Source organism: Scardinius erythrophthalmus (assembly GCF_964197995.2).
Source record: "Scardinius erythrophthalmus genome assembly, chromosome: 9".
Classification (NCBI taxonomy): Eukaryota; Metazoa; Chordata; class Actinopteri; order Cypriniformes; family Leuciscidae; genus Scardinius; species Scardinius erythrophthalmus.
The window spans coordinates 48,421,058-48,447,476 of NC_138229.1; positions in this window are offsets into that span (position 1 = coordinate 48,421,058).

The window sequence follows — 26,419 nt, forward strand, 5'->3', positions numbered from 1 at the left end:
ATCTTGAGGCAATAGAGGTGTTTGTGGATTAGGACACCAGTGATTTAATTAGGTCTCAGGGCAGAAGACAGGCTAATTTCAGTACATTAACATATAGAGAGATAGAGCTGGTGATCTGACCATCTGCTGTGTGTTACATTCCCCCCTTGATGAGTTGACGGGCGTGTATAGGCTTAGGCGACTCATCACGGTAGCAATGGTCAGATGGCAGGTCATGGAGATGAGGCGGCTAGAAAGGGGTTGTTAAGGTTGCAGGTTGAGTTCGATGAGGTCCTCAGCATTCTCTGGTGAGACGTCGTCCTTCCGAGGGTTTCTCCTGAAGCCTACGGAGACTGCCTCTGTGAGCTTGGTTGTAGAGGTTCGGATTGCGTTGACTCTTCGGTACAGGACATAGGCCAAGCCCAAGGTGAGGGTGTGTCCGATGATGGTGGAAACACATAGTGCAGTATCAGCTGCGGTCCAAGCTTGAATGACAGGTGAAGTATTCAGGATGGGCAATCGAGACAAGGCTTGAAGGGCTGAGTCCAAGGGAGCTATGTCGACGATTTGTGACCCCCCTTCTGCAATTAGCTTTTCAAGTTCTGGGTCCAGAGTGAAGTTCTGATTCCTAAAGAAGGAGGGAATTTCTAGCTCGGCTTGGTACTCTTCGCTTGGCAGGTGATACAAGGCCAGGTCATCCAGGTGGAGGATGGCTCCTCGTGGGACTTGAATCCACATGCTTTGGTTGAGTAGATTGACGCGGGTCGCAGTGTCGTGTTGGTCGTAGGTCAGCGTTGCTGACCGCACTGGAGTGTTCACGAGCCATCGATTTCCTACGATCTCGGCTTGTGTCTCGGTGACTTGGCCGCGAGGCTTAGCATCAGCTGGACAGCGTGCGTCGTTAGCTAGTTGTTGCAGGCCGCAGATTCCATCTGTGTTGTCCCTGAGGAAAGGCTTGCTCGGGCAGAGGTAGTGGATATCTTTGGTGAGAGTGCACATGTGCAAATTAGGGGCGAGATACAGTTGTGGGTCGCTGTCGTGGTAAGCTACCACTTCTGGAGTCCGTACCCTAAATTGAGTGTTTTGCTGCCAGAATCCCAGGTTGACCACGTCTTTAAGTCTGTAGATTCGGCTTGATTCTATGATGGGCAGATTGAGGAGGAAACCGATCTCTAGCTGTGTCGGGTCAATGTAAAGTGGAATGACGCTACCCAAGGAGTAGGCCAGGTGGATCTGTATCGGATCAGTGGGAGTCGTGACGGCGGAAGCCAGCACGTCTTGTACCAAGCTTAGGGGTATCAGGTACGGTGGAATTCTACCCATGGCTAAGCTGTCCAGGGATGAGCTCACTTCTCTGAGCATGTCGGTCATTAATGCGGTGACTAACTGTGTTTGGACAAAGTCATTTTGGAAAACTGTGAACATCTGTTTGATGGAGGTTACAGTACGGTTCAACATGACACTGTGGGTGTTGAGGACGGTTATCGTTCCTCTCAGTGTCTTACCTATGGTGGTCAGGGATGCGCTCTGTACGGTGAGTTGATCTTTCAACAGTGGAAGTTCCGTCTGGATTTCTGCCACATGCCTTCGTACAGTGGCTATGTTCACGGCGTTGACGCTGGACATGCCAAGGTTGAACAGCGTGCCTACGGCAGCAGCGGCTCCGAGAAGCGCTCCTAGGAACCTTTTGGAACGTTTGTTATGGCCGCTAAGTTCCGCTTGAGTGACGGTCATCTTTTCGAGTTGGCTCATCATGTAGCTGATGTCGGCTTCAGCGTGGTTGAGGGCGGCTTCGGTCCATCTGGCACCCGCCCAACTGTACTGGGCGATTGCCTTCGGGTAATGTGCTCGGTAGACGTTTCGAGGGTCGAGTCGCACGTACACCTTCTGTGTGTGTGTTCGGCAATTCGTGACAAGCAGTCCGGGCTGCTCTCTCAACACAATTCCCGAGGCTGGCCCTGGTGAGATGAGGTCGGATGGTGGCTGGCCTCTAGTCGTCTGAAGGCACATGATGACAATCCACAGCAGCATCCTATTACAGGCAAGAGAGAGAGAGGTGCGGAAAAGCAAAAGGGAAAGAGAAAAGGCACAGGTCAGCGAGGGTTGTCCCGTTGGAGGGTCCAGTCTTCTTTCCCTGTAACGACGGCGGTTGAGGTTAGCTTGCATTGGGCCCTTCCTGTCTGTTCCTGCTAGTAGCCACATATCTTTTAATCTGATTGCGGTGGACCCATTTGAGAACGGGTTCTCTTGGTCCCCGTTTTAGCTGGATTTGGTACGCTACGGAGGAGAGTTTGTTCACAATTTCATGAGGGCCAGTCCAGTGAGGCAGAAACTTTTTTGACAGTTGCTTGGGTGGCAAGGCGAAACTGTAGTACAGGACTTTGTCGCCCACGCTGAGTTCTTGGTGTGATGCCTTTCGGTCGTAATATGCTTTCTGGCCGTCAGCGCTGGTTTTCAGGTGTTGCTGGGCGAAAGCGAAAGTTGTTCTCAAGTGTTTATGGAGCTCGTCCAGGTACTGAGACGTGGTATAGGCGGTGACGAGGTTGTGGTCTCCTGATTGGTACAACAGGTGTAATGGCAGGGTCATCTGCCTCCCGGTCATGAGTTCAAATGGGGATACTCGTGTTGATTCCTGGGGGGTGGCTCTGAGGGCCATCAGCACCAGGGGAAGTTTCACATCCCAGTCTTTCTGGTTAGTTGCCACATATTTTCTCAACATGGCGACCACCGTTCGGTTAGACCTTTCTACCTGTCCGGATGAGATCGGGTGGTGGCTGATGTGAAGTTTGGCTTGTACCCCTAGGATTCTCCAGATCTTTTGCATGATTTCTGCGGTGAAGTGAGTTCCTCGATCTGAGTTGACTCTGAGCGGTAGGCCGAATCGGGAGAAGATGTGGTTCATCAGGAGATATGCCGTTGTTTGAGCAGTGTCGTTGGGTGCTGGTAGACACTCTACCCATTTGGTAAACTGGCACACTACCGTGAGAAAGTACTTATTGCCTCTTGATGACCGGGGGAGGGGTCCTACCCAGTCGATTTGAAGGTCTGACCAGGGGAACGTGATTCCTCTGCGTTGCAAAGGGGCTCTGTGAGTCAGGTTTGTTGGGTGAAACTGACAGTAGACCAGGCATTCTCTCACATATTCTGCCACATCCTGTTGCATACATGGCCAGTATGCCACCTGTCTAAGTGTCTCATACGTGGCTCTGGTACCGTGGTGCCCAGCATATGGTGCATTGTGGGCGTGATTCATCATTTCCCCCCTTTGACAGCGGGGTACCACGAGTTTGAGCGAAGTGGTGTCATCGTTGACAAACCAAAGAATGTCGTCCCGCACACGTAACATGTGTCTGGAGTTGTATAGATGTCTGAGATCAGAATCATCAGTGAGATTTGAAGGTGTGAGAGGGGAGGTGGTGGGGTCGAGGAGGTGCGTTTTAATCGCCTGTATGGCAGTGTCTGATGCTTGCATATCTGCAAGGTCGTTGTTGGAAATTTGTGGTGTAAGTGACAGAAGTTCTGACGCAGGTGCTGTTGCAGGTGTGGTTTGCTTGCTGCGGGTTAGCACTGCTACTTCTGGGGTGGGTGGGGCTTTTGGGGAAACCCACGGTTCCCCGTGTAGGGCGCCCGCTTTTGCGAGGGCGTCAGTGTGGTCGTTGAGGTCTTTGTCTTGGCCTGGGAGTTTAGAATGTCCTTTCACCTTCTTCCAGTACACGGTAATGTCGTGTGTTGTTGTGATGTTGACACATTCTTGGAACAGGTGTTGATGCTTGACAGGTTTGTTGTTAGCAGTTGTGAAACCATTTCGTTTCCAGGTTGGAAGATGGCATACAAAACTGAGTCTGGCATAGTTCGAGTCTGTGCAGATGAGCAGTTCTTTGAGGTTATGGGCTGCTGCGATTTGCAGAGTAATGAGAATTGCTGCTATTTCTGCGTATTGTGATGACTGGGGGCCCAGCTTGAAGTGTTGGGGAGGGCATGGTTGGTCGTTTACCCACAGTACGCCTGCTCCAGCTTTTAGGATGCCCTCGCTGTTGTAGGAACATCCGTCGACATAAGCTGTGGGCATCCCATTCTTGTCAAAGTACCTGTGGCAGGTCAGTTGTGGCTGCTGGGGCTCAGGTGTATTTAGCGTTGCGGCAGGTGCGTTGTCCGAGCAATCTTGACATGCCGCCAAGCCGTTACCTAGAGCGGATTTGTGGTTTTGTGCATATCTGGCTTCGACGTTTCGTCCTTGGAGAGCCATTAGCCATGTAGCTATGCGTGAGTTGGTGACCACACCGTCTCTTATCCGTTGGCTGTTAAGGAACATGACGGGCTGGTGGCACGTCTCGATGATGACCTTCTGTGCTCCAATGTAGTTGGAGAAGCGCTGAATGGCCCATACCGTACAGAGCAAAGCTTTTTCACAGTCAGAGAATTTGCATTCTGGAGGAAGAAGTGTTTTGCTGGCATATGCGATCACCTTTTTGTCTTGGTCGTGCCGTTGGTATAGGCCAGCACTGAGACATTGGTCTGAAAACCCAGCGTCGAGGTGGAATTCTTTTTGTGGATCAGGGTACGCAAGGCAAGGGGCTGAGCACAAATGTCTTTTAACCTGTTAACCGTTGCCAGAGCGCGGGCGCACTGAAGCGTTTTTTTTTATAAATAGTTCAAAGTTACTATCAGATTTAATGTTATACCTTGACAAACTATACATCATTACAAAGATATAAGACTCAAGTTTCAGAATTTGACCACTATTGTATTCTGAGAAACTTATAGCGACAGTTATTTCTTAATTTGTGTCAGGAGTTATGAAATGAAAAAATGAGTCGATACCTTTGATATGAATTATGCGCGTCAGCCGCTTTCATTCATAAAAAAACTCCCGTGCCGTCGTCATGACAGCGATACACAAAACAACGTCCTTCCGGGCTTTTAGCTAAAAAATGTGCAGATTTGGAGAAATATTGATATATTCTCATAGGTTTACATCAGATTTCTATAGACAGGAATAATATTTATTGAATTTATACCCAAATGCGTCGATGTAATCATTATGAGCGTTTGTATACTCTGTTAATGCGTTTTCAATTCATACCAATAGCATGAGGGCGCCCTCGCCGCCCTGTGCACAGTATTAGAACATGAAGAAGTGCCAATCATGTGACAATCCAGGAAGCCTCGAACACACACACAGCTAACAACAGATCGCGCTGTAACATGGAGAAACAGTCGTTTTGAAGACAATAAACATGTTTGCTATGATATTTGAGTTACCTGTGTTTTTCAATCCATGCCAGGTATTTCCATAATAATAGATTATATTTATAATGTAATGCTAATCTATATAGACTATCATTGTGCAGAACAGTATACAATAGTATATTTTCTGTCTGATTTTTTTATCTGAAGCCAAATTAGATCACAGAAAATTATTTAAAATACTCGATTTGCTTTATAAAGTAAGTTTATAAGCACAAACATGGTTTTAATCTCATAAATTGTCGTGTATTGATGGTGTGCTAAGCTAACATGCTAGCTAGCCCTAGGTGCACCTGCCACCTAGAAGTTATATTTTTATTATTTTTTGAATGCTTACTGAAATGTTTCTTTATTCAAGAAATGCATTTAAAACAGTTTAGAATGTAAGGGTGAACTTTGAGAAAATAAATTAGTGACTGAAACCATATGAATAGCATGTGAATAGCCAGTCGTTAGTAACTAATGCAGACAAAAGAAATGCATATTTAGAGCCATAACCAGGCTAGAGAAGTGTGAATGTGTGCAGGGGGAGACTGAGACTGAATGGGGCTCGTTTGCACCACAAAACAATAAAGACAATATACTGCATAGATGGTAAGAAGATGACACTAAATATCAGTAGCATTTTAGCATCAAATCAAAATAAAGTCACATGACATGGTCTTGAAAAACATTTCACTAAATACAGAGTTTTGGACTTATTATCTTAAGATTTTAAACATAAAATGTTTAGACATGTGGCATTAGCTGTAGTGCATTTCTAGACTGCTCCAGGGCCAACTTCAATTTTATTTTCATGAGGATGTTTCATAAAAAATAATTTCTAATAACTTTACAAAACTTTGAAGCTATTTATAACAATTTTTGTCATTATGACAATAATTAATTCTACATTACAATAAACTGCCAGGTGTCAGCTTTCAAATGAGATCATACTTGTGCTTTTAGTACAAAGGGTTCATGAACTGTATCTGTTTCAGTTTGGGTATGTCATTTCTTGGGATTTTTCAAAAGTGGGGTTGCAGCTTAACAGGTTAAGTTCTTTCATGGCGTGTTCTTGAGCGTCTGACCAGACGAAAGGGCAGTCCTTCTTCAACAAAGCTGTGAGCGGTCTGGCGATGTCTGAATAGTGTTCGATGAATTGCCGGGAGTAATTGCATACTCCTAGAAAGCTACGAAGTTCAGAGACGTTGGTGGGAGGCTTGATGTTTTCGATGGCATGAATGCGGTTTGATTGTGGTTCAATGCCATGGCGTCCAATGAGCAGGCCCACGTAATTTACCTTTTTGCGACACCACTGCCCCTTGTGTAGGGCTATTTTGGCGCCGGCATCAGATAACTGGCTCAAGACATAGTCAATTTCTTTTAGGTGGTCGGCCACCGTCGTGCTTTTCATGAGCACATCGTCGACGTAAATCAGGTTACCTCTCACCCTGGCGTCTGGGCAGGCTTTGTTCAGGAAGATGTTGAACTCAGCTGGTGAATTGGCGTACCCAAACGGGCACCTTGTGAAGGTGTATTGGCGGTTGCCGAAGGTGAATGCCAACTTGTGTTGGTCGTCTGGGTGCACTGGAATCGTCCAGAATCCCGAGGCCACATCGAGTGTAGAGAAGATGGTGGCTCCCCTGATTCTGGGAATTTCTTGCTCCAGTTGTGTCATGGGCCATCGTGACAACGGCACCTGCTGATTTAGTTTGCGATAGTCGATCGTGGGTCTCCACTTTCCATTCGGTTTGAGCACAGGCCAAATGGGGGCGGAGTAGGTACTGTTACAAGTTCGTATCACACCTTTCTCAAGCATAGATTCGATGATTTCCTGCACTGGCTCGTGTGAGGCGATTGGAATCTTGTATTGCTTGACAAAAGTGGGAGGAGCCTCGGGGTGCGTGGGGATACGCACTGTGTGGAGGTTGGTGAGACCACAGTCTAACGAATCTTTAGCAAAGTCTTCTTTGAATTTATACAGGACTTGTCGCAGCTTTTGGCGGTCTGCGTCGTCTTGAAGTGCGTCAGCATCTTGTAGGATTTGTTGCACTTGAGATTCAAAACCTGGATAGGGTTCGTCCGTTGGCTTGTCATCGGTCGAGTTGATTGTGACAGGCATGACAGGTGTATTAGTCTCAGTGACAGGCTGTTGGGAGACTGTGTACACTGCGAGTTGTTGGTCCTCTGTCAGCTCCGTTCTGCACACAAAGTCTTTGGCCGCTGACATGACAGATGTGATGGCAATGAATTGGAAAGGGGCTGTGAGCAGTGTGTTGTCAGTATGCCCTTCAGGTATCAGTGCAGGTGGAATTGGCCCTATGACGGGTAATGTCAGATCAAAGTCATGGAAGGCGTGACTGATTAGCCATCCCAGCCGGTAGGCTTTGGGGATGCTGATGTCAGTTGCTGTGCAATTGTTGAATAAAATGTAGACTACCCGAGATGACACTTCAGTGAGGGGTGTGGCTTCAAGGGTGAGTCTGAGTTCCACACACTCGGGTGACGGTTGGAAGAAAGCCAGTGTGTGGTTTAGGGTTTGGCCCTGTCGCAGGTTGAGTCGCACGGCGACCCCTTTTGTGTAAGCAGGTACCACCGTTCCCTGTTCGTTGATGAGAGTGCAGACTTCTGGGATGGTCTGCCCTGATAGTAGATTGTCATGACTGATGGGAACAGGTGGCTGTAAAGTTAATGGAGCCCATACAACTTCATTTATTATGTCCACATGAGCCTTGAGGCGAATCAAGATGTCTGCTCCGATGTAGACGTCGTGGGCTGGGTCCTCCAGGATCAGGAAGTAATGGGTCAACTGCCGGTGGTTCCAGTTCAAGTTTAAAGCACAGATCCCTTTGGCAGATGTCATTGAGGATGGATCTGGGTTCAAAGGAAAACGTGTGCGTTTGCAGGTGTAGGGCAGGTCTGGAGTCTTTTCAATGATTGCATTGAATAGGGAGAGACTTATGGCTGAGTTATCTGCCCATAGTGCCAGGGTAATGTCTGTTGTGGTCACATCCTGCAACTGCAGGGGAGTTTTCGCTTGGGGGTGGTAATTATCAGAGTCTGGCGTTGTTCTGAATGTGCAGAGTAGCGAACTTGAACCCTGATCAGCTGTGAGGACTTTGTCCCCTTGTCTGGCTGATGGAACTTCCGTGAACCCTGTGGCTTGACAGTCGGGTTTGATGGAGTCGTGTGGTTGGAGGGGGTGTGGTTCGCGCACCTGCGCCCAAACTTGGAGGTGCTTGAGGTCTAATAATGGTTCAAAGCGGTCCAGCAGGTCCTTGCCTACGAGGAATTGATACGTATTGACAGTTGAAATATAGACGGGGTGGACTATGCTCATCGGACCGATAGCCAGGTGAATGGGAGCTACGTTCCGTAGCTGGATGTCATTTTGGCTGTATGACTGCACGTTCAGCTCACACGTGTGGAATTTAAGAGTTCTGTTTTGTCTTTGAGCTTCAAACTTCAGTTTTTCAAACAGTTGAGCAGAAATAAGCGTTAGATCGGAGCCGGTGTCCACCAGTGCTTCGATCTGCATTTCCTTTTCCAAGGTAATTGTTAAGTACAGTTTTCGTGCCACTCCTCTCTCAATTAGGTTACCCAGAAGTTGTGGTGTTGAATCTTGCGTGTTGATTGCCAAGCAGTGAGGGTAGGTATCGGGTGGCTCATTGTGGGTGCAGATCAACAAGACCGCACTGTCTGGTACTTTATCATGAGAGCTGCTGCAGTTCCGTTCAGGGAGTGGCGTTGTCAGCTGGTTGTGGTGAGTGCCGCGGTCATTTGGTGCTGTAACAGCAGGTTCAAAAGTCTGTGGTTTGACAGCAGGGTTTTGTGGGGCTGTCAGCTGAATGGGGTGAGTGGAGCTGTCATTGGGTAATGAAACAGCAAGTTCAAAAGTCTGTGGTTTGACTGCAGGGTTTTGTGGGGCTGTCAGCTGAATGGAGTGAGTGGAGCTGTCATTGGGTAATGAAACAGGAAGTTCAAAAGTCTGTGGTTTGACAGCAGGGTTTTGTGGGGCTGTCAACTGGATGGAGTTAGTGGAGTTGGTAGTGTGGGAAACATTGTGTCCAGGCCTGTGGGTTAGTCATGCAGTGTCTGGTTTATCTTTGTCTTCCTTGTGGGGTTTCCTTTGGAGAAGCTCTTTCAGGATGTTTACAAGTTCTGTTGTGTCAGGCGTGGCTGCACTGTTCCCGCTGGATTTGGGCTCTATCTTGAGCTTACCGGTGTCTTGTCGGGAGGGGTCCCGTTGCCGGTTCTCTGGGCTTGTGTTTCGGGGAGATCGGGGTCGGCCTCTCCTGGGGTGTCGGTCGGCATCCCAGCTGCCTCCCCCCTTTTGGTTGTGGGAGAAGTGCTGCCGGTCCCAGGATCCCCTGAAACGGTCATTTTGTGGTTTTGGGCGGGCTCCCCCCCGCCCACGCTGTCCTCTGCCAGCTTGGAACGGTCGTGGCTGTCTGTTGCCAGGTCCGTAGTTGGTAGGCTGTGCACCTTCTAAGTTCAGTTCTGGAAAGGGTGCAGTGACGGGGAAAACTGTGGGGTATTTCCCAGGTTTGTCAGGCCCAGTCTTTTGTTTTACGTATGCTTTGTGGGCCAGGTCACGTAATTGTTGAATTGACAGGGTCCGTGGACAGACTAACACGCCCAGGTGGGCACTTTGAGTGGGGTGGAGATTCCGCAGGAAAAGCGTTTTGAAACTAACGTCTTCCTCCATATGTGCCTCATTCCTCGGTCCGAAATAGGCGAGTCGCAGACGTTCGTAGTAGGCTTGCGGTGTTTCCAGACGAGCTTGTTTGAGGTCCATCGCCGCGATGATGCCTTGGTCCGAATCTGGGTCAGAGAACTCGCGGATCAGGGCTTGTCGTAATTGTGGATAATTCTGTTTCACAGATTCTGGCTGTCTGTCAAGGAAACTTCTTACACTACGACCAGAAGTGGTCCGAAGGAGGTATAACTTGTCCCAAGTCGTGACGTTGTCCACAGTTTGTAAGTGGAATTCAATGTCGGTTAAGTAAGAGTACACGTCATTGCCCCCGGCTGGATTTGGATTGAATGTAGGGATATTTCTTGCCAGCTTGTCCAGTTCTTTGGATGCTGTGCGGTGACTGGTGGCTCGTCCTTCCGGGACGGGGCCAGCAGGTGAGATAGCGTCCAGACGTGGGTTTTCCTCTTCTTCTTTAGCTTGAAGGGTTTGGCTGTGACCTGCAGGTTTACGGGTGGGGAGAGACGGGGTGATGTGTGTCTCCCCCACCCGCTTACCTTGTAGTTCGTACGCATGTTTGAGTTCACGATGGATGATATCCAGCTCGTCCTTGAGATCATGTCTTTGTTGGACGAGCTCGTCAATTTCAGCTTGGGCTTTCTGCAACAATGTTTCGCAAGCTTTGACTCTAGCGTTTCTGTCTTTTAATTCTGTGCGTGCTCTTGCTAGCAGTTCCTCTCCACGTGTTAGATCGTCACTGAGAGCTGCAGTGGTCTGTCTCTCCGCCTCCACTGTCCTGTCCGTGTCCAGCCGCAGGTCCTCCAGGGCCTGTTGTAGTCTCTCCACTTCCTGTTGTAGTTCCAGACATGTGTCCTCCTCATCCTCCAGAAGTAGTTCCTCCAGACGCTGCTGTGTTTGTTCCTTTTGTTTGCAGGCCTCCTCCAGCTGAGTCTTTAGTCCAGCGGTGTTCTTTTCCAGCTTGGCTTTGTCCTCCTCCAGTAGTCGTGCCTGTGACACCAGATAGTGAGAGAGACTCCCGATGATGCGGCTCCAGTCTTTTGAACTGTAGGCCTGTGTGGGGTCCTGGGACATGATCTGGTCCACTTTGTTGTCCAGTTCATGTTGGGTCAGGAATTTTGGATCACCGAAGTCTTTGGCTAGACAACCCGAAGTCATGGCGGATAACCACGCCTCCAGGCTGTTCCAGTGTTCCGCAGGACTGGATGTACGTGACATTTTGACTCACTGTAGGCGAGAGAAACACAATACACAAGACACACAAGAAGGGCCAATGCAACCGGGTCGTGAAACTAATAAACTATAGGACGGTGTGCCGTCTATAGAAATTTTGGGCTAACTGACTTTAGACAGTTAGGCGGGTCAGTTTGGGACCCGGAATAGAGACTGTTCAGTTGTCCCTGTGTTACTTAGCCTGTTGGGATCTCGTTGATACACTGAAAAACAGGTTATAACAGAACATGCACGGCACGCGTAGGTGAGGATTGAAAAGGAAGGAAGAAACAAAATTAAACAAAAAGGTCCGTGACTTGATCTGGACTGTAATTTGGACACTAATAGCACGAGGGATGTGCCCAGAGGAAAATATTTACGATTATGTGGTTTATAAGAAAGACAAGGGTTTTTTTTTTTTTTTTTTTTTGTTTGTTTGATTATCAAAGTTCAGTTTACCTGAAATGGACGGAGGTCAACCCAGCCGGCCCCTGCTGAGCTCGTTCAACCTTCCTGGCGCTCCAAACACTTGGCCGCCGTGACTTTGGATTCTCCGTTACTCTGCTCACGACCACGCCCACTCAAACAGAGTGACCGTAAACACAACCCTGGTAGTCCCGGAGGTACCAACCAACCAAACGCAATGTAAAGGTGGGTACTACCCAGAACCCACTAGGCCGTAGGCCTAGAGTGACAGGGACTGTCGTTGGTTTGTGCAGTGGTCCCAACAATTAACTTTTGCGTTGGCGTAGAGGCTGGCACTCCGAGGCACCGGATTGCTGATGTCACTACTGCGTGCCGCGGCCAGTGGCAGAGACAGGAGAAACTCAAGAGTCACCGCACGGTCAGAGTCGGTAACGTCAGTTGGCCAACTTGCCCACAGAGGTCTGCTCGGGGCTCCCCCCCAGTCCACTGCAGGCGCTGAGAGTTTTGCCTATAGGACACACAAGATGGAGTGAACAGAGTAGCTTAAAGTGAATTTAAGATTTCTGGCTTACACCAAATTGAGTTATGGGGAAAATAGGACAAAAGTCAGATGGGCCTGCGAGGGGTAAATGAAAACAATAATAATACAAATGATAAAGAAAACTTTGAAGAGAGAAAGAAAATCAAAGTAACCTGGAAGAGGGTGTGGTGGACTGCTGCAGTGGGTTACTTAGGCCTCAAGGGGGGCGTCTCTCTGTGGTGCACTCTAATTGTTTGACACAATTTAAAATCTTAATTCAACATTGGTTCGAGATCACATCCAACTAAGCCTGAGGAAGAGTCACAAGTGAATTAGAATTGATTTCGTATAATAATCACAATAACTGAAGTTATTAAATTTAGTAACTCTATAAATTTGTAGCAGGCAGATGGCTGGCTTGAGAAAGGCTCGGCCACCAGAGGGCGGTGTCCTGCTCAGGGCTTAAGATGACTGGAATGTGAAACTGGAAATAACCAAATTAAATTAAGTTTAAATTTCACCTCAAATCTAAATTTCCTTGGAGAGAAAAGCTTGGTTGTTTTAGAGAAATAGGAAGATTTCTAAAAAAAAAAAAAATAATAATTACTATAACATTGAATTTGTTATTAAAATGATTATTGAATGGGAATAAAACCAACCAAAATTACTGAGCGAAAAGGGAAGAAAGTAATAAAACAAGGTTTTTTTTTTTTTTGAAATAGGAAGATTTCCAAAGCTGGAAATAATCAATATAACATTGAACTTGCTATTAAATGATTATTAGATGGAAATAAACCCTAACAGAATCATCGAGGCAGATTTAGAAATGGAAGCAGCAGAGTAGAGTGACCAGGAGAGGAGGAGGGATAGTTGACCCGGAGGGGCGTGGCCACGAGGGGCGCTGTTCGCTTCCGGGTGAGCTATCAGTGCTTTTGGATCGAGACACTCTATAATTTCCGGTTCCCTTTCTGGGAATTTAATATTCACAATAAAATGTCTCAGTCCAAAATAACAGGGTTGTTTTAACGAACTTAGCGTGCTGTAAATACAAATAGGTATTTAAACAACTTCTTAGATACTTACGACCGTGAATTTTGACTCACCACGAGTCAGGGCGGAAGGAATAACGACCAACAGGTCTTTACCTGTGGTTGACCACGCGGTGGCAGTGTTACGCTAACGCGGAACGCGTCACCGGGGCGGTAATTTGAGACGTATCAGAAATTACACTTTGCAAACGTGCAGGCTTTCGCACGGCACCAAACAAGGCTGCAAAATAAATTCTTTAAAGACCACGGCCGGTCTTTGCAAACATAAAACAACACTGCAAATCAAAAGTTCGCGGCGGAACTGTTTCTGGTCTTTATAGACGCTTGAAACGGGGTTTTTCCTTCTGGTTAGCTAGACCAGGGCTTTAACCCGTATTTTATCGTTTCTTAACGACATACCATCAAATATATATATTTGTTTCTGACCGGAGTAGCGTACTTTTGCTCTCGGGTTTTACAGAAATACCGGTAACAATGCCTGAGGGACTCCTCTGTTCCCATACAGGTCTCAAAACAGAATTACATGTAGGGTCACAATAAAAAGAGAATTTTTTTTATTTTTCTCTAATTCTGGACTCGCAACAACACTGTAAATACTGCAGTTTCCCCAATAACCAGGCTTGCTGGCGGGTAATGGCTTTTCGCCCTTTGATCAGTTTTCGAGTCGACTTAGTACTTTTCAATAACGTTATAAGATTCAAGCGCGCACACAATCATTAAACTTTTGAAAAATCACACATGAATACAAACTTGCACAATCTGTATCAAACTGAGTATGAGAGTGCCCGCATTCCTAGACACCAATAAATATGTAACAACAATGACTTATGTTAGGGAATTAATTAGCTCAAATTAGCCTTAATGTGAATATGCATATGTTGCTTACATGAATTAAAGAATTACCAAATAGGGAATTGGTCAAAACCTCGGCTTATATCAGCGATTACACAATTACTTGTAGTACTCCCTGATATAGACGGGTAGAATAGGTTCAATTTGGGGAAATTGTAGGTATAAGTTGGAGAATGTTCATTTATTGTACGAACTGTATGTCCAGCACACAAAAGGTACAATATCTGAACGGAAATCTCACGTCTTTAACACTGATAGACAATTTCTTTTCTGTGGCCACAAGAAAACAATTTATCTTAGTGTTTTAGACCATTTGAGATTTCTTTCAATAGTAAAATTTATCGTAGAGCGTTAAGAGGTAAAGATCTGCACTACTCAGGGACTCAGTATTGAAACAAACAGGCAAACTTAATTCAAATGATTTAACAAAGTTTATTCAAACGAGCTACTGGTTACATATACTAATTTTAAATCACACAGGAGTAAATATGCATAAACAAAACAATATACGATCGCAAATAAGGAATATAACAAAATAAACGTAAGATCAAAGGTTAGAGTAGGGGAAGAAAAGGGAGAATATAAGAGAGAGAGAGAGAGAGAGAGAGAGAGAGAGAGAGAATTTTAAGAATGGGTTTTGTGTGTGTACACTGAGAGCGTGGTAAGGAGAGGTGTGTGTGTGTGTGTGTGTAGGAGCACGCCTTTAGCAGCACGTGGCCGTGTGTTGCTGTCTAGGACCACGTGAATAGGTGGGCGTGTATGTGTGTATGTGCAGATGTGTGCGTCAAAGAGTGTGTAAGTGTGAGTGAAGAGAAATTAGAGATAGGTAGAACAGTTCAGTCATTCACACGAAACCCCAATAGACACAGTAATGTTAGACACTTTAAACAGCACTTCAGATTGTAAATTTAAAATCTACGTTACTCGGGGTGAAGCTCGGCCTTTGTGTGTCCGTGCGTCGAGTCGGAGTAGACAAAGCGTCTGGTCACGTGGTCACCGAAACAGAGGTCACAGCGTCTGGTTGCTATGGCGACTGGAAACGAGCAAAAACTTAGCAAGATGACTTTAGCTTTAAGTTGATTTCGTTGGTTGGTTGAAGGAGACTATCAACTGAAGTAAAAGTAGTTTCAAGAAAATAAAACTTGGAAGAAAAATGAAAATAAACGCGAACGAAGCTTCCAAGGATGGAAGAAGGCGTGTCGTTTCTCTCTCTCTGGCGATGTGCCCTGAGATCAGAGAAGCGCGGCATTTTGAAGGGGTTAAGCCCAGCCTCTTTAGGTGCATGACCCAATCGCCTGGAAGGGCGATTGTGACTACCTCCTGACGTTTTGCGGAGGCTCACGCCCCTTCTTAATAGTTATGGAGAAGCTAAACTTGTTCCTATCGTTAATAACACTGGATTTAATAAAATAATGCGTCTTCGGAGATTTTGGGTTAAAGATTCCACACCGTTGGGATTTATGGAGCACAATGATACCACGAATGGTATCTTTATGACATAGTCACCCGCGGATACAGGATTTTTCGCGATTATAGTCACATCAAATGGATTACAAATCAATAAACTATATAGGCATAATATTTGGGACAAGGGATCATGCATACATCAAGAGAATACATTTTAAACATTTCACAAGATGATTTTGATTCACACGTGGTAGGATCTGTGTGTGTTTCCTTGTGTGTGTGTGCTGGAAGAGTCACTGAAGGTTCATCCTGCTGCGTTGAACTTTTGTCCCCGAGCACGGGATGAGAGTCTATGTGTGTGCGTGTTACTAGTTTTGATTAGATTAGCGGTCGAACAGAGTCTGGTTGTTTTCTTACGTGTTGACTGAGTGTCTAAATGTAAATGAATGTCAGAGAGAGGATCCTTGGGGTTCTCTCGAGATTGCTCTTATTGGTCAGCGGATGTTCGCCAAGCCATAATTCCGAGGTCAGCAGTAAGGAATCTCTGTTTTCAGATTAGGCAGTTAATGATTTGCGCCATTTATCGGCGCCGTTGGGTCTGGTGTCCAGGAAGGCAGAATCTTGAGGCAATAGAGGTGTTTGTGGATTAGGACACCAGTGATTTAATTAGGTCTCAGGGCAGAAGACAGGCTAATTTCAGTACATTAACATATAGAGAGATAGAGCTGGTGATCTGACCATCTGCTGTGTGTTACACAGGCCATGTTTCTGGGCACCCTACCAAATTATTCTGGGCAAATTACCAATTTATTCTGGGCGAGTTACCAAACTTACTCCGGGAGCACTGCCAAGACAGGTGTTTAGTTAATCATAAGGTTATATTATGTTGACCTTCAAGTGAAAGCCAGAGTTAGCGAAGACTAGCAGAGGATTTGATTTAGAAAATATTACAAGGAAAAATTATTAAAAATTGGATGGACAGTGAGAAACACATTGGTGAAAGAAAAATACAGAGATATAGTTATCAAAGAACAAAAAATATTCCAAGAAGCTGGTTTTGTCGATTGTTTGGCCATGTGCCAGACTGTAAGCGTTGTGATCCACACAGAGAAACACAGCCTTTGCTAGGTAAGAACTAAGCAAACAAGCATTGCTTTTGCATTTATAACAAAATCTTAATGAATGAATGACAGTGTGTGATTGAAATCCCGGGTGTATGAATGAGGAGTGAAATAAATAAAAAATAAATAAATAAATAAATAAAAAGCATAATTGTATGTGAAGTGAAGGACCAACGAAGGTAGAAGGGAACAAGGAAATACAGCCAACTGATAAAATATTGTTTTTTTTTTTTTTTTAAGAAATCTAAAAACAAAGAGCAAATGTGGAACGGGCTTACCGATTATGAAAAAGACAGGTTTAGAAGGTGGAGTAGAAGGCTTAGAGAGGAGGATAAATTAAGACAGACACAAGAATTAACGAATGGCATAAGGAATCATTTTTGGTTGGAAAGGGAATTCATAAACAAGGAAGGGCAAAGACAGGAGCTGACAAAACAAAAGAGAGATGAACTTTTACAGGGCTTGACAAAAATAACAAATCTTGATCAACTTGAGACAGAGTGGCCTTTTGTAGATTGGATTAAAATAGTTAAAAGCCAAATGACTTTTGAAGCCCTAAGGCCACATCTGAACAAATTTAGCCTCCCTAAGTCTATCATTTTGGAGGCACTGTTGTCCACAACAGAAATAAAAATAAACCCAGTGTACGTCCCATACCTGAAAACAAATGCATGGATGAATTGGCCTCAGGGATTGGGAGGAGCAACAATATTGCAAAACCTCTATATGACAGTGGGTTCTTGCATAAGGCCAGTGAGGTGGGAAAGTGGTGCAGTTTTTGAAGTTAAAGGGACAGTGGAGGTCAGACCAGCGTTAGTAAACAATTGGACATTGGAAAAACTGGTGGTGATGGTAGTGTTGAAAAACAATCCAAGTAGAATTCGTCATCTGTTGGTGGAGATACGTCGCAACAAAGAAGAGATAGAGGAGACATCAGCGACTACTGAAAATGTCGAAGCTCTGGACAAACAGGAAAGGCAAGAGAGGGAATAGAGGGAGGAGGCTTTTGAACAAAAAAGATAGAAAGATTATAATTGACTTATTCGAACCATTAACATTAGAAACATGTACTAAAGAGGAACTTAATTTATCAATAACCATGTGGGAGGGCAATGAAGTGAAGTTGACTCCATCTCTTGTTTATTTATATAGGAAAGGAGGAATATCTGCACAAGGCCGGTGGTTTAAGAAAAACATAACCTGGAGTTTCGAATTAATATATCTGGGAGAAGACATCATTTGGCAACGCAGTACATACAGCGGGGTAGAAGAGGTGACACCGAAACCACTGTCTGAGGTACCAATAAAAATAATTTTGAAATATCTCAAGAAAACAAAGCAAACACCTGAATTAAACATAAACAGAGATTGTGCCGTAACTGACTAAGTGGAACACAAAATAATCAGGTGCTGAAACAATGGCTTCGGTGTCACCCCAAGGGGAGTCCCCTGTAGAACAGCTTGCGTCACAATATCCAATATGCAGTGACACTATTAAGAATCTGTCACAAAAGTGGGAAAAAAGGACCAAAAAGTTAAACACTAAGTGGCCAGCAGAGGGAACATTTGATTTAGCTATGTGTAGGGAGATGGGAGCCCTAATAAAAAATCACAAAGCTCATGATAAAAGCAAGAGAAGAGATGAGAAACGAGGAAAAGAGCAGGAAGTGCTGAATTTATTCAAAGAAAAGGGAGCACAACTGCTTAGGGAACTTAGGGAGAGAGTAGGAAAAAAAGATAACGTGGTAGGAACCCCACCCCCTTATGCACCATCTTATGATCTGACTGGTAAGCAGCTGCCACTAGTGACAGGAACAGTGAATATAGAAGGCAAGGTGAACTTCAAGGATGAGAATGAAGAAAGACAAAAACAAGAAGAAAAGGAAGAAGGCGTGCGTGAAACCAGAGACTTGTTGGGATGGGACATCTTGAGTCATGGGGGAAGCCAGAGCAGTGACATGGACATGAAAGAGCTGATTAGCTCACACAGAAGCCCCACTTTGTCTAACCCATATCATCACGCAAGCCAGGCCTTACAGGAACTTGGAAAAGAAATGGAAAGGAAGATGGAGACTGACAGGCGACAAGTTGAACAGGAACAAGAGGAGATGGAGGAAGAGATACGGAAGACTAGAGAAAAGATCAATCAAGAAGCTGAAACTATGCTAAAGATCTCTGAATCTATGCTAAAGTCCCTGCAAGATTCCATGGAGGAGGACCAACAAAGACTTCACAAGAGTAAAAGAAGCAGGTTTCATCCCGTCAGTCCTCACAAAGAATACAAGAATGTGTCTGGAACCCTCCTCCTAGAAGACATGATCCAGAATGAACCATACTGGAGGAGAGGAGACAATCTGAGAAAGCGACCAGCAAGCAGACTCATTGTGCACAGAGATGAAGAGGACCAACTGGAAAAAGACCACACACAGTTACCCATCCTGATTAAAGGACAACAAGGGCAATACATACCATGGGCTGGACAAGATCTGGAAGGACTGATAGCCCGCCTCCCTGATCTACACGAGGGGGCTGGCAAATGGATCAGATTGCTGGAAGAGGAAACAATGGGGAAGATACTAGCCATTGGAGATATCAAGGCCCTGCTGGCAAAATGCGTTGGGGGTGCAAAGACAAATGAACTCCTTGACGGTTCAGGACTTAAACATGCAATTGATTCCACAAAAATGGACGCCATGCCACTGGATAGGTACAGAGCTTCACTGTGGCAGACCCTAAGAGGACATTACCAAACCCAGATGGACCCAAAGCTGTTAAAAGGGGAACCACTGGGAGAAGAAGAGAACCCAATTACCTACGTTCAGAGACAGTTAAGAAGATGGAAGCAAGAGCTGGAGAGAGATCCTGAACGAGATCCAGTGATAACAGCACTGTTCAGGTGCGCCATAGTTGATGCCATGCCTCCTACTGTGAAAGCCAAGCTGGAAGACGTGGTAGGACTGGGCTCAAAGACATCAAAAGAGTTCAATGACCATGTGGCTCATGCAGTGGAACAATACAGGAAAAATGAGCAAAAACTGAAGAATCAAGAAAGAGACCTCCAGAGAAAACTGACACAGCTACAACTAGACGAACTGATCAACAAGAGGAAGAAAGTTCAAGCTCCTCTAAAAGAAGCTGGAGATCAGCCTGCCATGATTGCTGCTGTAAATGTACAGAGCCAAACACCGCAAGTGGTACAGCAAGCACCGCAAGTGGTACAGCAAGCACCAACCAATATGAGTCAGAATGTACCTAACAACGCGGGAAACACACAGCAGCCAAACGCTCCCATCGTAATATACCTTCCTGAAAATCAGGAGAACAGAAATAGAATGATGGCAGGAAGGGGAAGAGGAAGGGGAAGACAATACAACAACCAGCAGAGGAACTTTGAACAACAACTCGTATGCTGGGGATGCAACCAACCTGGACACACCAAGAGATCATGCCCAGTTTACCCATGGCCCCGAGATAGCACACAAGATCAAATGCAGCAGCCTTGGCACCAGAGACAGCAGAACCACCAACAAGAAGTGAGGGGACCAGTTAACCCATGGCGTGGTCCAGACCAAGGATACTAGGGGTGCCCAGAGAATCCTACAGGGAGGGGTCAGCTGCCAATGTTAACATCAAATGCTGACCAAGAGCCTATGCTGCGGGTTGAGATAGAGGACAAGACAATACCCATAATGCTTGATACCGGGGCAACATTTACGTGTTTGAGCCCAAAATATGCCTCTCACCTCCCTAGGTCTGGAAAATATGCCAAGACAGTAGGATTCTCGGGATTGACGCAGCTAATCCCAATGACAACCCCCGTCAGTATAAAAGTCAAAGACTCTGAAATAAAAATTCCTGTTCTAGTGTCAGATCAAACACCAGTTAATTTATTGGGAAGGGATGCCTTATGCAGACTAAAATTACAAATATGGTGCTCTCCCGAAGGTGTATATATATAGAAAATGAAGGCATAAAACAAATGACGGTAATAGATAGAACTGACCAACAAAACTCGCAAGCAAACATTTTCCTGATAGGAAGTTTGGATGAGGACATAGAGAAGACACTAGGAAAATGGGGAAAATATATAGAAGTACAGCTCCAGAAGCCAACCCTTCCAGAAATCGAATTCCATTGTACCATGAGATATGATCCCCTTAGAGATCCAGAAATGGAAAAAGAGTGGCTGGAAAAAACCAAGGGACAGGATATAAGTCTGATTTCAAATTATATAGTTATAGGACCAGCAGGGGCAGCATTACAAATCGAAGAGTGTGAATTCACTAAAAAGTGGTTTAAAGTAGATGGCTCAGCCCCACATGTTACTCTATACGTGAATGAAGGAAGTCAGGCAAAAGATTTAGGCCCAATGATGTTAAAAACCACTGGAAAATTGTGGGAAGCCACTGAGAATCCTTTTATTTTTCAAACACCAGACATGGCATACCTTAAAATCTTATGCACAACTAGCATGGTAGGGACTCCAAAGTTAATGGTTGAGGAAGGAAAACATGACTTGAAGTCCAAAATGGAAGAACTAATATTAGAAATGGAACAACAGGTGCCCATGCAGTTGTGGTCAAAACATGACACAGATGTGGGCCTAGTCAAATCAGCAAACCCTGTTAAGATAGCAGTTAAACCAGGAGTTCAGTTACCAAGAAAGCAACAATACCCACTGAAACCTGAAGCTGTGGAAGGGATAAGGAAAACAATTGATGGATTAGTAGATGCAGGAGTATTGGTTGAAACTACCAGCCCTTGTAACACCCCAATTTTACCTGTTAAAAAGGCTGATAAGTCGAAATGGAGGCTAGTCCATGATTTGAGAGCAGTAAATGAAGTAGTTCAGGATTGGCCAGCCGAGGTTCCAAATCCACATACGCTATTGACGAATGTTCCACCTGCTGCTAATTATTTTACTGTAATTGACCTTTGTTCTGCATTTTTCAGCATTCCACTAGCGGAAGAAAGCAGACACCTTTTTTCTTTCACCTACCGAGGTAAACAGCTTACATACACAAGAATTCCCCAAGGATTCAGACATTCTCCGCATATTTTCAACCAAATTTTGAAATTAGATCTGGAAGATTTGAGGTTAGATAGTACATTAATTCAGTATGTTGATGATTTGCTAATATGCTCAGGAACGCTGGAACAGTGCCATCATGATTCCATCAAAGTGCTGACTAAATTAGCAGAAGGAGGCCATAAAGCCTCGAAAGAAAAATTGCAGTACTGCCTGCCCCAGGTAGAATACTTAGGTCGATTGATCGCACACCAGACAAAGGCAATATCACCTAGCCAATTAGAAGGAATCAGTAAAGCACCACAGCCACAAACAGTGGGACAGATGATGACATTTTTAGGGATGACTGGATTTAGTGCTGATTGGATAGAGGATTATGCTATTAAAACAGCTCCACTGCGAGCCCTAATAAGACAGGCAGGTCAACAAACTCTTAAAGCAGAGTTGAGATGGGATCCTGAGGCACTGGTAGCATTTAACTCATTAAAGAAGGAATTACAAACAGCTCCAGCTTTAGCCATTCCAAACTATGACGAAGATTTTCACTTATACGTGGCCGACAGAAAAGATGGATTTGCTTCTGCTGTATTAATGCAAGAAACGTGCAGTGGTAGGAAAAAACAACCTATCGCCTATTATAGCACCAAACTGGACAATGTAGCTCAAGGCTACCCCCCATGTTATCAACAAGGCTTAGCTGCTGTTTATTTTGCATATGATAAAGCTTCTGCTATCACCATGGGTTATCCAGTCACTATTTACACTCACCATAAGACTGCAGAATTACTAGAACAAGGACGTTTTGTTTTGACACAAGCTAGATGTTTAGCATACTCCACATTAATGACTTATCCTGACGTCACAATAAAAAGATGTGCCACAGTAAATCCAGCAAACTTTATTCCGCTGGAGGGTGAAGGAACACCTCATGAATGTGTTTCTGTCTCTCTAGCTTTTACCCGTCTGAGACCAGATTTGGAATCAACACCAATTGTTGATGCAGACGTGGATTATTTTGTTGACGGCTCATGCTTTAGAGACCACTTAGGTAATCATGCTGGTTTTGCCGTCGTACAAAGAGATGGAGACAATTTTACTGCCGTGATAAGCCAACATTGTGAGCAACCTTGCTCTGCTCAATTAGCTGAACTTAAAGCACTCACTGAAGCTTGTATATTGGCTAAAAACAAAACTGCTAACATTTATACCGACTCTGCATACGCTCATGGCGTCTGTCACCTTTTTGGGGCAGTATGGAAACAAAGAGGATTTAAAAAGAGCGATGGGACACCAATCCAACATGGAGACCAAATTATTGAATTGATTACAGCTATGATGTTTCCAACAAAATTGGCCATCATAAAATGTCAAGCTCACAAGAAGGGAAATGACTTTGTCATTAAAGGAAACAATGCGGCCGATATGCATGCGAAACAAGCCTCTGGGTGCCAATTGGCTGTCATGGCACCCTCAGTTTTGATTCAGCCTCTCCCAACCATAGAGAGTATTGCCCAAATGCAGTCTAGAGCATCACCACCTGAAATATACTTATGGCAACAAAGGGGGGCAACGAGAGATGCCAACAACATATGGAGATCACATGAAGGCCATATGATAGCCCCCACCTCATTGTTAAACATTTTAATTCCTGATGAGCATGGGTTTGACCATTGCGCAAGGGGGGAGATTCTAAGGAAGATAAAAAGACAAGGATTCTGGTCCCCATACTTACAAACAAGAGTAGACGAATTCTAAAGTGAATGTGAAATTTGTGCACAGAATAATGTCAGAAAAGGAATAGCAACCCCGATAGGCTCCATTCCAGTCCCAGAGGGACCATTTAAACATCTGGTGATGGATTATGTGGACATGATCAAATCAGTAAGAGGGAAAAGATACATGTTAGTTATAATAGACAGGTTTAGCAGGTGGATTGAAGCAGAACCATCAGCAGATCAAGGAGCACAAACAGTGATCAAATTCCTGACCAGAGAAGTCATACCAAGATTTGGCATACCATCACAGATTAGTTCAGACAATGGATCAGCCTTTATTCAAAGAACAGTGAAGACAGTAATACAACAATTAAGGATGAAGCAGAGACTAGGGTGTATTTACCATCCAGCGTCACAGGGGGCAGTAGAACGTTTGAATGGGACTATTAAGGCAAAAATCAACAAAATATGTGCAGACACTAAACTTAACTGGGTAGATGCGTTACCCCTTGCGCTAATGAGCTACCGTATGCAGACCCACAGAATTACTAACTTGTCTCCACATGAGATGTTGACAGGGAGACCAATGCCCGCGCCTCATTTGAGAGGTCCATACGAAGGACCGCCTCTAGAACAGTTGCAAATGGAATTAAGAACATATATGAGGCAATTGACTGCTATACATGAAGCTATTCATTTACAGGAGCAGAATAGGGGGCCCAGGGAAGAGGAGGAAGCTCCCTGTCCGGTAGTTCCTGGAGATCAAGTATACTTAAGAGTCTTTAGAAGAAAGTGGAATCAACCGAGACGAGAAGGACCCTATACTGTAGTAAGAGCAACCCCTACAGCAGTACAGGTAGAGGGTAGCACAACGTGGTATCATTTAAATCATTGTACCAGGGTCCCAAGATTGCGGAATAGGAGGCAAGAAGAGGAAATAGATAGCTCAGAAGAAAACCACACGGAAGTAGCACAGAATGCCCAAGAAGGGCAGAGAGCTGAGGGCGAAGATAATAATGTTGCTGAACCTCATTCTAGGGAGACTGAACACGCTGAACCAGGAGATGAAATGCAGATACGGAACGATATGCACCATCCAGAAGACATGGAGCCTGAGGATGAGAGAGCTCCTGATACTGGTCTTCATAGTGATACATCTTGCGCAGCAGTTGCCTCAGACACGAGGCCTCCAGAATAACAGCCTCCAGAGAGAGGTCCTTCTACCAGAGAACCATACCAGTGTTGAACATTTCTCATACGGGACTTTCCAGAAATTGAACTACCAGACCTCCAAGGTGTTGAATGAAATGAGCCAACCTAATTTGATTAAACCACCACAAGGTAACACATAATGAAAGACACATAATGAAAGAGTCCACGAAGAGACCTAAAAAGATTAGAGAGAAAATTACCCTGAAGAGGGTTAAAACGGTTCAAGAAAGAAATGCTTTGAAGAGGGCTAATGCGATTCGAGAAAGGAATGTTCGAGCTAAGAATCAATTTGAATCAGAACTAAGAAAAGAGAAATTATTAGACACTGCTTATCATAATGAATGGTACAAATGGGCACAATATACAGTAAAACAGACAACAACAAGTACTTGTGTGTTATGCTCACCCTCTCCCTTGAAAAAGTTAAGAGTAGTCCCTAATCAATATGACAATATGCATTGCGCTAAATTTAATTCGAAATACTGTGATAGAAAGGGGCGAATAATGCCATATTGCCCAGCAGACTGTCTGGCAATGCTGGGTCATAAATACTACAAGAGATTCTACAATCAGACTGGATGGGGGAGAGAGTGTAAAAAATTAGACGTAAGGATAGATAAATCTAAGCGAGAGATCCCAGATAACTACATACTAGACATGTCACTAGAATACGAATGTTTTAACAAGACTAAAGGTTACCGAGATATGGGGACATTCATAGGTAAATGTGCCATAATATGGCATTTAGACTATGAAATGTACGATGATCCAGATGTGTACAAGTCCACTAGCCTAGTATATGCCACAGCCACAGTAAATAATAACATGACGGTGACGCAAATTCAAGATGACTGTGAAAATGCTACCCTGAGTTTTCCATTGATAGGACCATTAGAAAATCAAACTGAAGCAATAGCAGATTATTTCTGGTTATGTGGAGGAAGACGACTGAGAGCCACCCTAGTAGACTGGAAAGGACTTTGTGCCAGAGTAAGGTTAATCCAGGAAATAGGGATCGTAAACTGGGATCCTGATGATGCAGGAACAGTGGAGAAGCTAAGTAAGAAAAATCAAAGAGTTAAAAGAGCATATGTTCCAGACCCTAAAGTTACTATTGATGCAATTGGACAGCCAAGAGGGATACCACATGAGTTCAAAGCTAGAGACGAGGTAGCATCTGGACTTGAATCAATATTTGTCTGGATAACGCCAAATAAGAATATGGAATGGATTAATTATATTTACTACAATCAGCAGAGATTCATTAACTACTCAGACCAAGCACTTGATGCCTTAGGTCAGCAATTAAAGTATACTAGCAAAATGACGTGGCAAAACAGAGTAGCCCTGAATTGGCTGTTGGCAGAAAAAGGAGGAGTGTGTGTAATGTTTGGTACTGACTGTTGTACATTTATCCCAAATAATACAGCCCCGGACGGATCATTTACAAAAGCCATGAAAAAGCTGAAGGAATTAAGACAAGAGGTCGCAGAAAATGCGGGGAGGGACAGACAATTGGGAAACTGGTTTGATTCTTTGTTTGGATCCTGGAAAGAATGGTTCATTAAGGTGGGAATAATAATAGCTGTGGGTGTTGCTGTTTTTCTTTTGTTATTCTGTTGTGTTGTGCCTTTCCTCAGATCACTGCTAGCCAATGCAGCTGCCAAGCAGATGGTCAATGTGATAGTGAGACAATCGGGAGTTGATACTGGATGCAACGACTCCAGAGTGCATTCAATTGGACCAGGCATGGATGAGCTAGATGACTTCCTGTAAAGAGTCCTTGTGGAGGAGTAAGGAAGGGGGTGCCTTGTTATTATTGTTTTTCTTTTTTTTTCTCTTTTGGGTTTAACAATTTGACTTTGTTTTTGGTAAGAGAGGGAGATAGCCCCACTGTGTATTTTATTTTGGGGTAAAAATAGACAGAATAATTAGAATGTGGGTAGAGTAGGGA